Below are 11440 nucleotides of genomic sequence, written 5' to 3' on the forward strand. Positions count from 1 at the left end.
TGGCGATCGTGAGTGTGGCGTTGGTGGCGTTGTGGTTAAGGGGAGCGATGTTGGTTGTTGTAATGATGGTGGAGATGTGGTTGGTTCAAAATAACGATAGACAAAGAAAAACCTACCTCAAAGGATCACACCCTGTGACACGAATAATTCCCATTAAACGGTGGGGAAATCTAACTGAACACAGACTTATCGATCTAACCGAACTACGGACCTTTATGGTGTTCTGCGAATTTCCACAGCCGTAACACTACCCCCTCTCCTTTTTACAGACTCTTCCCGAGTCGTCGAATTTGTGTGCCATCATGTGTAAGTTTCCCCTAGTACGATTTACCTTCGGATCCCTGAGTGCGACATTTAGGGTATTCTTGTCTCCAAAAATAAATAATCTACGGGATGAGTAACTTACTTAACAAACCGACTCATACAGATGACTTAAATAAATTGCCGGCGCTACGACACACATGTAGGGGGCAAGCAACTCATTTACAATTTACAACTTATCCTTAACTCATAAATTTTACACTAAACCATGGCCCAGGATCGATGGACTCTGTGAAAAAAAAAAAAAAAACAGCAGGGAGCCAGGCTGCTCACATGCAGTCTCTGGCTCATGAACCAATGCAGGTGACAGGGAATGTGGCCGGCTGCTCACACGCAGTCCTAGGTCTCCCCCTTGAAATGAGCGCAGTGAACACAAGCGGTGCACGGGCCGCCAATGCGGTCCCGTGATGTGGCTGCCGACAGGGCAGTCAATGCAGCACACGCGATGATCCTGGCGCACATGGTGATGAATAGGGGCAAATGCAAAACAGAAATGGGGCAGGCATGACAAGGCCGTTGTAGCAAAACGGGCCAGTGGTGAAGCTGACCGGCACAGGCCTTGTAGTAAAAACAGCCGGCAGATGAACTGGCCAGCACAGGCCTTGCAGCAAAACAGCCGGCAGATGAAGCTGGCCGGCCTCTTGTCTTGTTCAAGGAGATTGGTGGAGGGAGTGCAGTGGTGTTGGCCACTCGGGAAGGCGGGCTCGGACCTACCCTACTGTCTCCCTCCCAACCTATCGCCTTTGCCTGTCTCTGTCCATACCCACTCCCTTAGTTTGCAAACAAAACAAATTTAGCCCCAACTTATTTTTTTGTTTTATTTTATTCTTTTTTTATTGTCCCAACTATAAATTCGTCTCCCTAACCCCCTTTATTGTCCCAGTTCGGCTAACCTATCCTGCCCTAGCCTACTCCCAACCCCTACGTTCCCTTCCTGGAGGGGAATAAAGGAGAGCTAGCGTCCTGTGTCGAGGCCCAATGAAGCCTCAGAACGGCCTCCTCAGATCTCAGCGATCTCAACCCAAGGTGGGTCCAGCGGCCCACAACGAGAGCAAAGGGATGGATGATGCGGAGGGGTACACTTCCTATCTACCCTAACAATTATTAACCTTAAACTACCCCGGTGATTTCAACAAGCGCCTCTCACTTAAACTATTGGTTCTAACAACCCAGATTCCCGTCGCCTGTGTTGGTGCCCTCTCAAATTTCGGGCCATGCCCCCCCCAATTTTCCTTCCGTGCCCTCACACGTTTAAACATGCATTTCAATAAAATACACATTATCAAAGCTTTTTGACTTGCACATCTCAGGATAAAACCGCAAGCAGCTGAAGAAGAAGCACTAAACTCTCATTTATAATGTTACAATGTAATGTCCTCAACATTGATTGGTTTAGAGAAAGGAAGGATAGGATTACCTGATTGGTGGAACCATAGAACATCATGAATAATGATAAGGCGGAGATGAATCATCAAAGTACGGACAGAAACATAATGCTAATTAGCTGAGGGATTGTTGGCGGGTTGGGGGGCGGGCAGGTGGGGGGGGGGGTGGTTTTCATGATGACTCAATGTTGATTGTGGTACAGTTGTCACACAGTCAAGCAATCATAGTCAAAATAGACATAAAGTTCAGACAAATTATTTCTGTCCACAAAGAATGGGTTTGGTTGACCTCATGAATGTGGCCTCCAAACAATTTATCTGATTTTCATATGCACGTGAAAGCCTGGTCTGTGATTTTGAGCAATGTGTCCAAGTTCCAACACCTGGGAAATACAACTGAATGGGACCACACATCGTGTTTGTAGAAACAAATGGCAAAAAGACTTGCAACTCTGCAAACGAGGAGACCTCCCTCAGGAGGTTTACGACACAATTAAACCTGTTAGATCGCAAAGACCTCGGATGTATGGTCTGCCAAAGACTCAGAAAGATAGTGTTTTTCTGCAGCCGATCCTTTCAATGACTGGCTCTGCACAGCATGAACTCACCAGATGGTTATGTGAACTATTGCAGTAATAATAGTGCAGCCAAGGCCCAATCTCAGTTTCTGAAAAATAAGAAAAACGAAATCTGTGAAGGAGAATTTGTCATTATTGGAGACTTCTCAGAGAACTATTTGTTTGTCGTACAGGAATGCGGCCCAAGGATTCCATTTGAACTGCTCTCAAGCGACAATTCACCCCTGGGTTTATTATTTCAAATCGGACGATGGCAAAATAAACCACGATTCGTTCACGATTATATCAGAATGCAATACTCACGACGTCGTCTCAGTCCACCTCTTCCAAAGAATGCTCATTGAACACTTGAAATCTAGCTTTGGAAATGTAAAAAAACTTTACTATTTCTCAGACGGTTGCGCTGGCCAATGTAAGAATTGCAAAGCCTTCATAAACCTATGTTATCACTCTCTGGAAAATCCTCTTTTTCTCTTTGCTGATGACTCCACCCTTTGCCGTACCATCGGTCATCCCTCAGACCGACAAGCAGCAGCTTCTTCGCTCACTGCTGATCTGGATAAAATGACAAACTGGTTCAACACGTGGAACATGTCTTTCAATCCGGACAAATCTCACACGCTCACTATGTCTCTTCGAAAGGACCGTTTAGAAACCCCCCCATACACTTTCTCAACAATCCTCTGGAAGAAGTCCTTTCTTTCAAGCTTCTGGGTCTCACTATCTGCCATGACCTTTCCTGGGAAAGCCACATTTCAAACCTCACCTCCAAAGCCAGTCGCCGACTGGGAATCCTCCGTCGTGCAAAGTCCTTCCTTGGCCCACCTGAGCTCCTGACCACTTACAAAGCTTTTGTCCGCAGCCTGATGGAGTACTGCTCTCCCCTCTGAGCTGGTGCTCCTGCCTCCCACCTTTCTCGACTTCACGCTGTAGAAACCAAGGCATTTCGTATCATTGGCATCTCCCGCAATGAGACTGAGTCTTTGGGCCTCTCACTCAATCACCGCAGGTTGGTCGGTGGTCTTTCTGTCTTCTACCGTCTCCTCTCAGGCCTCGCCCCCCTGGTCTCTCTGCGATTTGTTCACACCACATTTCCGCAGGGCGCTCAAGGTCCACCAACAACCCCCTTTTGGTAAAACTACCAAAATCAGGAATCACTGCTCACCTTCACTCTTTCATTCCTCTTTTTTCCCACTTTTGGAATAAACTCCCTCACTCTATTCATTCCCATTCTTCCCTCCAGGCCTTCAAAACAGCTGTTCACCACCACCTCTTATCATCCCCCATCCAAATTCTCGATCTTTTCTTCCCCCGTTAATCCACCCAAGCTCACCTCCTTCAAATTCCCTGCTTTCCTTCCTGAAAGTCCCTGTAATGTCCATCTTCTATTCCCCGTGATCCCCGTCCCATCCCTCTCCCTTCCACAGATCTCCAAATGTCTCTGTTACCCTCCGTTTTGTCCTTTCCACTCCCTCCCCTCCTGTCTCATGCCCCCCTTGATGTGCGTTGAGCGTTAGCTCTCATACTAGCCTCGACAAGGAATACAAAAAAAAAATCAGAGTATGGTATTGATGCAGAATGGCATTTTTTGCCACAAGTCATGGCAAGGGCCCTTCAGATGGCGTGGGAGGTACAGTCAAACGAGAAGCAACACGTGAGAGCCTGCGTAGACCTTACGACAGTCAAATTATTTCTCCAAAAGATATTTTCGCCTTTGCTGAAAATGGTTTGAATGAAATGAAGTTCGGTTACGGGATCCAAGAGGCGTATGACGAGGAAGAACGAAATCTGGAAGAAAGGTTAAAAACGGCCAAAACCATATCTGGAACTCAAAAACTTCATGCTTTCATCCCTATTTCTGAAACTGCTCTTCAAGTATGCGAATTCAGCCTTCGCGAGGAACACCGTATCGAGTCAGCTATTTCAAAATCGACACCAACTTTTAACGGGAAACTCTCAGGTTATGTCACAGTGCACTGTGATGGAAAATGGTGGCTTGCCTGCATCATGGAAGCCTTTCAGGACACTCATGAAGTGAAAGTGAATTTTCTTCATCCAAACGGACCCGCAAATAGTTTCTTTTTTCCTGACATTGAAGATCACTGCATTTTAGACATTTCTGATGTACTTCTTTCTGTAGAACCAAAAACTGCTACAGGTAGAACCTACACAATCAATAAAAAAGAAACACAGCTGTCAAATAAAACATTGGTTGGCAAAAAATCTTGACTATAATATGCTCGGAAAAACTCTTACTCGTACTTGTATCGCTTCCAGTTCCTGCATGTGCATGTGGAAAATTTATGTACAATATACTGATATAGTGTTTTGGAACTCTTGTGTTCAAATATTGTGCGATGTATTGTGGCGTATTGTGTGTCCAGCACCCGAGTCCCAGAACAATGAAACCATCAGCACACTTGAACCCATTGAGATCCCATTTTCATTTATGCTGAGGTGTTGGAGTATATGAAGGGGTATTCTCACACGAAACAAGTGAAATCCTTCAACACAGCGCGTGTGGTGAAGCAAATGAGTACACTAATGTTAAAATATGCAATTTATGCTTTTTCAGTTGAAAAACAATGAAAAAGCGCACTTAATATATGAAATGTAAAAATCTTGTAAGTAAATTTCAACTACTCATGCATGACGAAACACTTGTTAATGGCTAATATTAAAGAGAATGATGGCATAAGAAGAACTTAGCTTTCAGCGTTCGGCACGAAATGCCATGGTGGGCGGAAATGATGTCTTTCGTTCGTTTGTACATGAGAGGGGAGCGTTTCTTGGTTTTTTTCTGTCAAGCAATAAATTCAATGGTTTTCACATATATAACACATTAGTTTCACAAATTTCCATTGAAAACATATAAAACACATTAGTTTCACAAATTTCCATTGAAAACATATAAAACACATTAGTTTCACAAATTTCCATTGAAAACATATAAAACACATTTGTGAAACTAATGAAGGCCGACAACTGACGGAAACAATTGACGGAAATACCCACAACTGACGGAAACATCCGAAGAGATAATAATAATAATAATAATTTGCCGGTTTCCACATGAACTACACATTAGATTCACACAATACTGCCTTTTTTCAATGGAAATTTGTGAAACTAATGTGTTTTATATGTTTTCAATGGAAATTTGTGAAACTAATTTCCATTGAAAACATATAAAACACATTAGTTTCACAAATTTCCATTGAAAACATATAAAACACATTAGTTTCACAAATTTCCATTGAAAAAAGGCAGTATTGTGTGAATCTAATGTGTAGTTCATGTGGAAACCGGCAAATTATTATTATTATTATTATTATCTCTTCGGATGTTTCCGTCAGTTGTGGGTATTTCCGTCAATTGTTTCCGTCAGTTGTCGGCCCATGAATACTCGGGTATTTCCGTCAATTGTCACCATTTCCGTCTTGGTTACGCACTGCCATCTACCGGACGGCCGTCATTGGCTGTCACTTGAGACGCGTGGGGGGGGGGGGACACTAGAAACATGGTAGACACTGGGGACATTTCAAACTCGGTGCAATTTTATACCAGCGCACGCGCTGTAAAAATTGGGTCCATCGGTTTGGCTGGGGAGAGGGGGCCCCAGGTCAAAGGGCACCCCAAACTATAACTTTTTGAATTACTGTTTCGGAGTGATTTTACTTTACGCGATTCGAAAGATCTCGCTTTTACAAGCATTTTGATACAAAGATCAGCCAAATCTGACCACTACAACCTGTGATTATGGTCTCTGGAAGATTATGGGGCAGCCGGGACTGCCCAAATTTGGGGGACCCTAAAATGGGACCCGATGGGCCCACAGGTCTAAAAGTTGGTATTTTGAGTTTTTTCACCCAAGTGAATAAATGACCAACATATGGGGAGAAAATGAGGTATTAGTGTCGGGAGGGTGTGTACACTTGACATGGAATGCCCCAATTTCAGATTCCTTCACCTTCGCCGATGCCATACGGTCAGTCACACACCCAAACGATAAATTCCAAAATGTGCTCATATGATATAGCCAGTGTATTCACAAATGTCCCACTGTCAGAAGTGATCGAAATCTGTGCGCAACTTCTGTATCTCAGTGACTTAGACCTCCACCAATCTCTGAGTCTATCTTCGTTAAATTAATGAATATGGCGATCCATTCTGTCGAGTTCAGTTTCAATGATTCAATTTGTACTCAGATCGATGGTGTAGCGATGGGATCCCCTCTAGGTCCCGTCTTGGCAAACAACTTCGTAGGTTACTGTGAAAAACGTGCCTTTGCAGATCCACATCCTGGAGTTCAACCCCCTTTCATCGATTATCGGTATGTGGATGACATCTTTGCTGTCTTTGAGTCAACGTCAGCATGTAAAGTCTTCTTGGCATACCTGAACCCTCTCCATCCATCCTGAGAGTTCACCTTAGAGATGGAATGCTCCGGATGATAAGAGGTGGTGGGTATCCTGAACAGATTATCGAGAGATTCAGGTAACGGTTCTTGAGCAACGGTGGCGGTTCCTCTTGAAGGTCTCTGCGACTTTCTCAAGGATAAGTGTTCCGGTCGTTTTTGTCGCGTTTTTTACTGTTATTTTGATATATTTGTGTTTACTGTGTGTTTCTCGTTCAGTCTTGTGTTAAAACTTGTGCTAATTGTTGAGTTTTCTTCGTCTTTTCATGTTGGGTTTCTTTGAGGCCTACCCTTCTTCCCGTTTGAGTGCACAACCGTGTTTCTTGTATTTTCTCCTTTTTACCATCACGTTTGATTTTCGCTACTTTTCCCTCCACCCTCCTTCTGTTCCTCCATCCTCCTTCTGTTCCTCCATCCTCTTTCTGTCCCTCCCAACTATACTCTCTGTTTCAAGTCTTAAAATATGAAAAATACAACAACAAAAAAAACCTTCTCACCTGAAACCCCACGTAACCACGTGCCTTCCGGTACCGACTCTTCTTCTTCTTCTTCTGCGAATCGACCATCTTCCTCCGACTTTAGCCTGGATCCAAATTCACCACACACATTCACGTCTCCCGTAACCATGTGTTTCTCTTCCATCCTCTTCTTCTTCTTCTTCTTCTTCTTCTTCCTGCAACTTTCGTCGAACTACCAGATTTGTTCTGTGTTTTACCGACCCAAATTCACCAAACACCGACACGATTTCTCTTCAACCTTTCCTTATCCTAATCCTAATCTCACTTGATCTTTATTTTATTTTTTTTTTTTTAAAACGGTCTCTTAAAATGTTTCTTCTTCTTCCTCTTTCTTCTCCTCCGTCTCCTTCTCCTTCTGCTTCATCTTCTTCTCCTCCCTTCTTCTTCAGTCTCCTTCTTCTTCTTCTTCATTCTTCTTCTTCATTCTTCTTCTTCATTCTCCTTCATTCTTCTTCTTCATTCTCCTTCTTTCTTCTTCTTCATTCTCCTTCTTCATTCTTCTTCATCATTCTCCTTCTTCTTCTTCATTCTTCTTCATCATTCTCCTTCTTCTTCATCATTCTCCTTCTTCTTCTTCATTCTTCTTCTTCATTCTCCTTCTCCTCCTTCATCCTTCTTCATTCTCCTTCTTCTTCTTCATTCTTCTTCTTCATTCTCCTTCTCCTCCTTCTTCTTCATTCATCCTTCTTCATTCTCCTTCCTTCTTCATTCTTCTTCCTTCTCCTTCATTCTCCTTCTTCTTCATTTTCCTCCTTCTTCATTCTTCTTCCTTCTTCATTCTCCTTCTTCCTTCTTCTTCATTCTCCTTCTTCATTCTCCTTCTTTATTCTCCTTCTTCTTCATTCTCCTTTATTGCATTCCTCACGTAATGTCTTTAAATGCATCTCTGACTTAAAAAAAATTAAATCCCAGTTTGCAATGTTCCATCAATCATCCTGTTTTTCCAACTTCAGTGCCAATTCACCCCACCTCCTTACATCTACCTCCTCCGAACTCCTCACCTGTTATCCCCTCTCCTTACTCCTCCCATCTTGCCCCTCATCCTACCTCCACTCTTGGCACCTCTTCACTGTATTTTCCTTCAGTATCAGCTCCTCCTCTGATGTCCCAAACTGTGTGGTGTTATAACATCTGTGGGCTCCATTTTAACCTAACAGATATCTCACTCTCTCAATCAGTACACTCAACATTTCAATCATGCTCCTTATTTCCTCTCACACCTCCCCCTCTTCCCAACCCCTCAAATATTGTCCCTCCCCCTGCCTGCTCCCATTTTCACCACACCACCACCAAGTCTCATCCTTCCCCTCTCCCCACCTCTTACATCACCCTCCTGCCCCTTGACCGTTCCTGCTCTGATCATCTCCTCTCCCTGTCAAAGCTTCCCTATCACAAAGCTCCCGTCGCTTCTCTTCAGAATTTTATAAAAGACGGCATGTTTTACTTCACAAACATGTTGCTCTGTTCAGTCCATAATTTGCCAGAGGTCACCTTCCATCTGCTTGGAAGTCAGCTCACATCACCTTCATCAACCATCCTTCTTGCTTGTATATGGTGCAAGCAACAATCACATCCACTTCACTGCGAAGCTCAGTGTTAGATGCTTTTGTTTGAACCTCTGCTTAAAATGAGTGAAATGAAACATTTTCAAAATTTCGAATTATTTTCATTCATATTTCAACATCACTGTGATGGACATTATCAAGTTATTTCAACTTTATTTATATAAGAAGATTTGTAATACCACCTACCACTGGGTGGCGCTATATGATGCACATTTACATCGAGAGAATTACAGTCTTCCCCCAACCTTGAACATCCTCCCCCAGATATGCTACCCAGACAGCAAACCATACTTGTGTACCCTTAGGCAATACACAAGATTTGGCTGGATTTGGTTCAGTAGTGTTTTCGTTTTTGAAGCATATATAAATAAACAGATAAACAAACAAACAAAAAACAATAAACAATTTTACTTTTATAGTATAGATAGTTTTGCCATAAGCCAAGCACTTCAGTGTTCTACTCCAAATTGATTTTATAAGCTTTTACTAATAGCTAAAGAATAGTTATTTGAACTTACACTTGGTAGCTGTTACAATACATTGTATAACTTGTAGCTGTTACATGTGCAACTAGAACGGCACTCAGTAGAATGTATACCTCTGCCAAACTGAACAGTTTACGTTTTGTATCCCACTGATAGGCCGGATCTGCATCCGAATGTTAACCAAAATCGAATCGGTTTGTTCTTGTCACCTACGCAACCCTTCCACCAAGTTTTGTCATATTCCATCCACAACATTTTGAGGTACAATATCGTGCTATATTGTTGCGGGGCCGGGTATCGGCTGCGAGCACGACCACTACATGGAGCAGTAGAGTCGGCTCGACCGATCGCCCGGAATTTCGATCGTATCTTTTCGAAAAACTCCGAGAAGTACGGGTCCATTATCGGACCGTGAAGCGTCAATATTTATACCACGTGGTACAGGGTTATTCGCCAATTTTCAAAATACCTAGAGACCACGTGGTGATTTACCGAGTCTCAACACCCTCAACGGCACCTGTACAGAACGAGGCTCTTAGGGTACTCGAACCGTGTGCGATCCGAGCGGTTTATCGCAGAGATCCGTCGGTCCAAATGTCCCATTACAGCGGCAACAGCCTGGTTAATTTTCCAACACGCAGCACGCTAAGCCAATGGAGGAAAGGATACGAACGAGCTGAAGCATTCAACAATCAGGGTATTTATTCACAATGGGTTAATGAGGGGAGCACATAAGGGCAGAGTTAAACTGATTAAAATAAATGCACGTATGTACAAGCAAAAAGCACTTAACAATTCATTACTTATGGACTGGCGCCACAAACACACACACGCACACACCCAAAATAATCGGACCAAAGTGGTCTTTATTGAGGCCTGTCTCGGACTTGTCCACCTCGTGTGGTTTTCAAGGACCACGTTCTCGGGGCAGAACTGAACCCCCAGCATGATGCAGATGAACCAGAAACCCTCACGACGGGGCTCCAGGCGAACGAAGTCGGCAGGGCGAAGGCTGGCAGGAGAAGACCCTCCGTTGCACCGACCACTCCGTGCACAGACGCTTTCGCACTCAACCACCTTGCGCGCAGATGCTCACTACTTGCCAGAACCCCCCCCCCACGCGCACAGACCGCGCCCATAATTATACCCCCTCTTCAGAGAAGGGGGGCGCGTCCTCTCGGCCCTCCCCCTCACTGGCTGGTTTCGGCATGCAAATCGCTCGTCGTCTCTCTCACTGGCCAAAACGGGCAGCAAGCTCCTTGATTGGCCCGGGGACGTGGTGACCACGTGGACCGCCCCTCACACAGTCGGGGAAGTCTGATTGGCCGGGCGACGGTCACCTCACTCGTTGCACGCTGATTGGTCGAGGGCAGCCGCGCGGCTCCTCCTTGAACTCCGCCCGCCATGACGTCGGCCAGAGCGAAGTGAAGGAAGCGAAGTGAAGGTGAGGGTGATGCGGTGTGGTCGGCATTGATGTTGGTGTAAAAAATAACTAAAAGAAAACCTGACTATTAAAATAACTCCACAGCGCAGGAACATTTAATTACCCATTAGACCAGGGACGGGACCCAAACTCGCATCACGTACTTCCCGATATAACTGATCTGTAGGACGTGAATGTTGAGTGCGATAAACTTCCAAATTCGTAACAATATATTGTTGTGGTTACCAAATTCGCAAACCACCATTCAGGTCCCTTAGGTGAGGTATCTCGGTAAGTACATGTGTAGTTAGGCCCAAACCCGTTGTCTAGTGGGAATACATGTCATTTATGCGTGCTGCGACTCTTCAGGATAGCCGTTTTTCTTTTGCTATCTTTATTTTGGACCAACCGCCATGATTACCACCACAACCACAACATCAACCACCAACCACAACGCCGCTTCACCACAACCGCCACGACCTTCCCGTCACACCTCGCAACCGTCGCATCGCCACCGTTCTTGCCCCGCTGTGGGTACCGGTGTTGGACTCGTGCAGGGCGCGCGCCGAACAGCGTGTACAAAATCACGGATTTTGTGCTTCAAAAACGGATCAAAAACGACACACGCCCACTTTTTGCCGTCCAATCGGTGAGCGAGGGGCGGGTGGCCCCGCCCCCAGGGCGATCGATATATGCAAATTTATGGATCAAAAAGCCTTCACGCCCACTTTTTCTCGGGCCAATGGGG

At 44.7% G+C, this 11440-nt stretch overlaps 1 protein-coding gene across 3 annotated transcripts in view; it reads right to left on the reverse strand.

Annotated features, from left to right (window-relative positions):
* LOC147029519 (uncharacterized) overlaps positions 1-7709 on the reverse strand; it is a 79377-nt gene extending 71668 nt beyond the window's left edge. The window contains exons 1-2 of one of the 3 annotated variants that reach the window (XM_085872600.1): positions 7199-7709; positions 4285-5084 (exon numbers count right to left, since the gene is read on the reverse strand). The gene's annotated coding sequence lies outside the window, so the exon portion shown is untranslated. Of the gene's footprint in view, positions 1-4284; positions 5225-7198 lie in introns of those variants that run through there. The other 2 variants (XM_085872599.1, XM_085872601.1) reach the window with 2 other exon arrangements.
* Positions 7710-11440: the final 3731 nt, after the last annotated feature.

The sequence above is a fragment of the Eptatretus burgeri genome, chromosome 3 (assembly GCF_056783735.1).
Source record: "Eptatretus burgeri isolate ZD-2024b chromosome 3, Ebu_testis_v1, whole genome shotgun sequence".
Classification (NCBI taxonomy): Eukaryota; Metazoa; Chordata; class Myxini; order Myxiniformes; family Myxinidae; genus Eptatretus; species Eptatretus burgeri.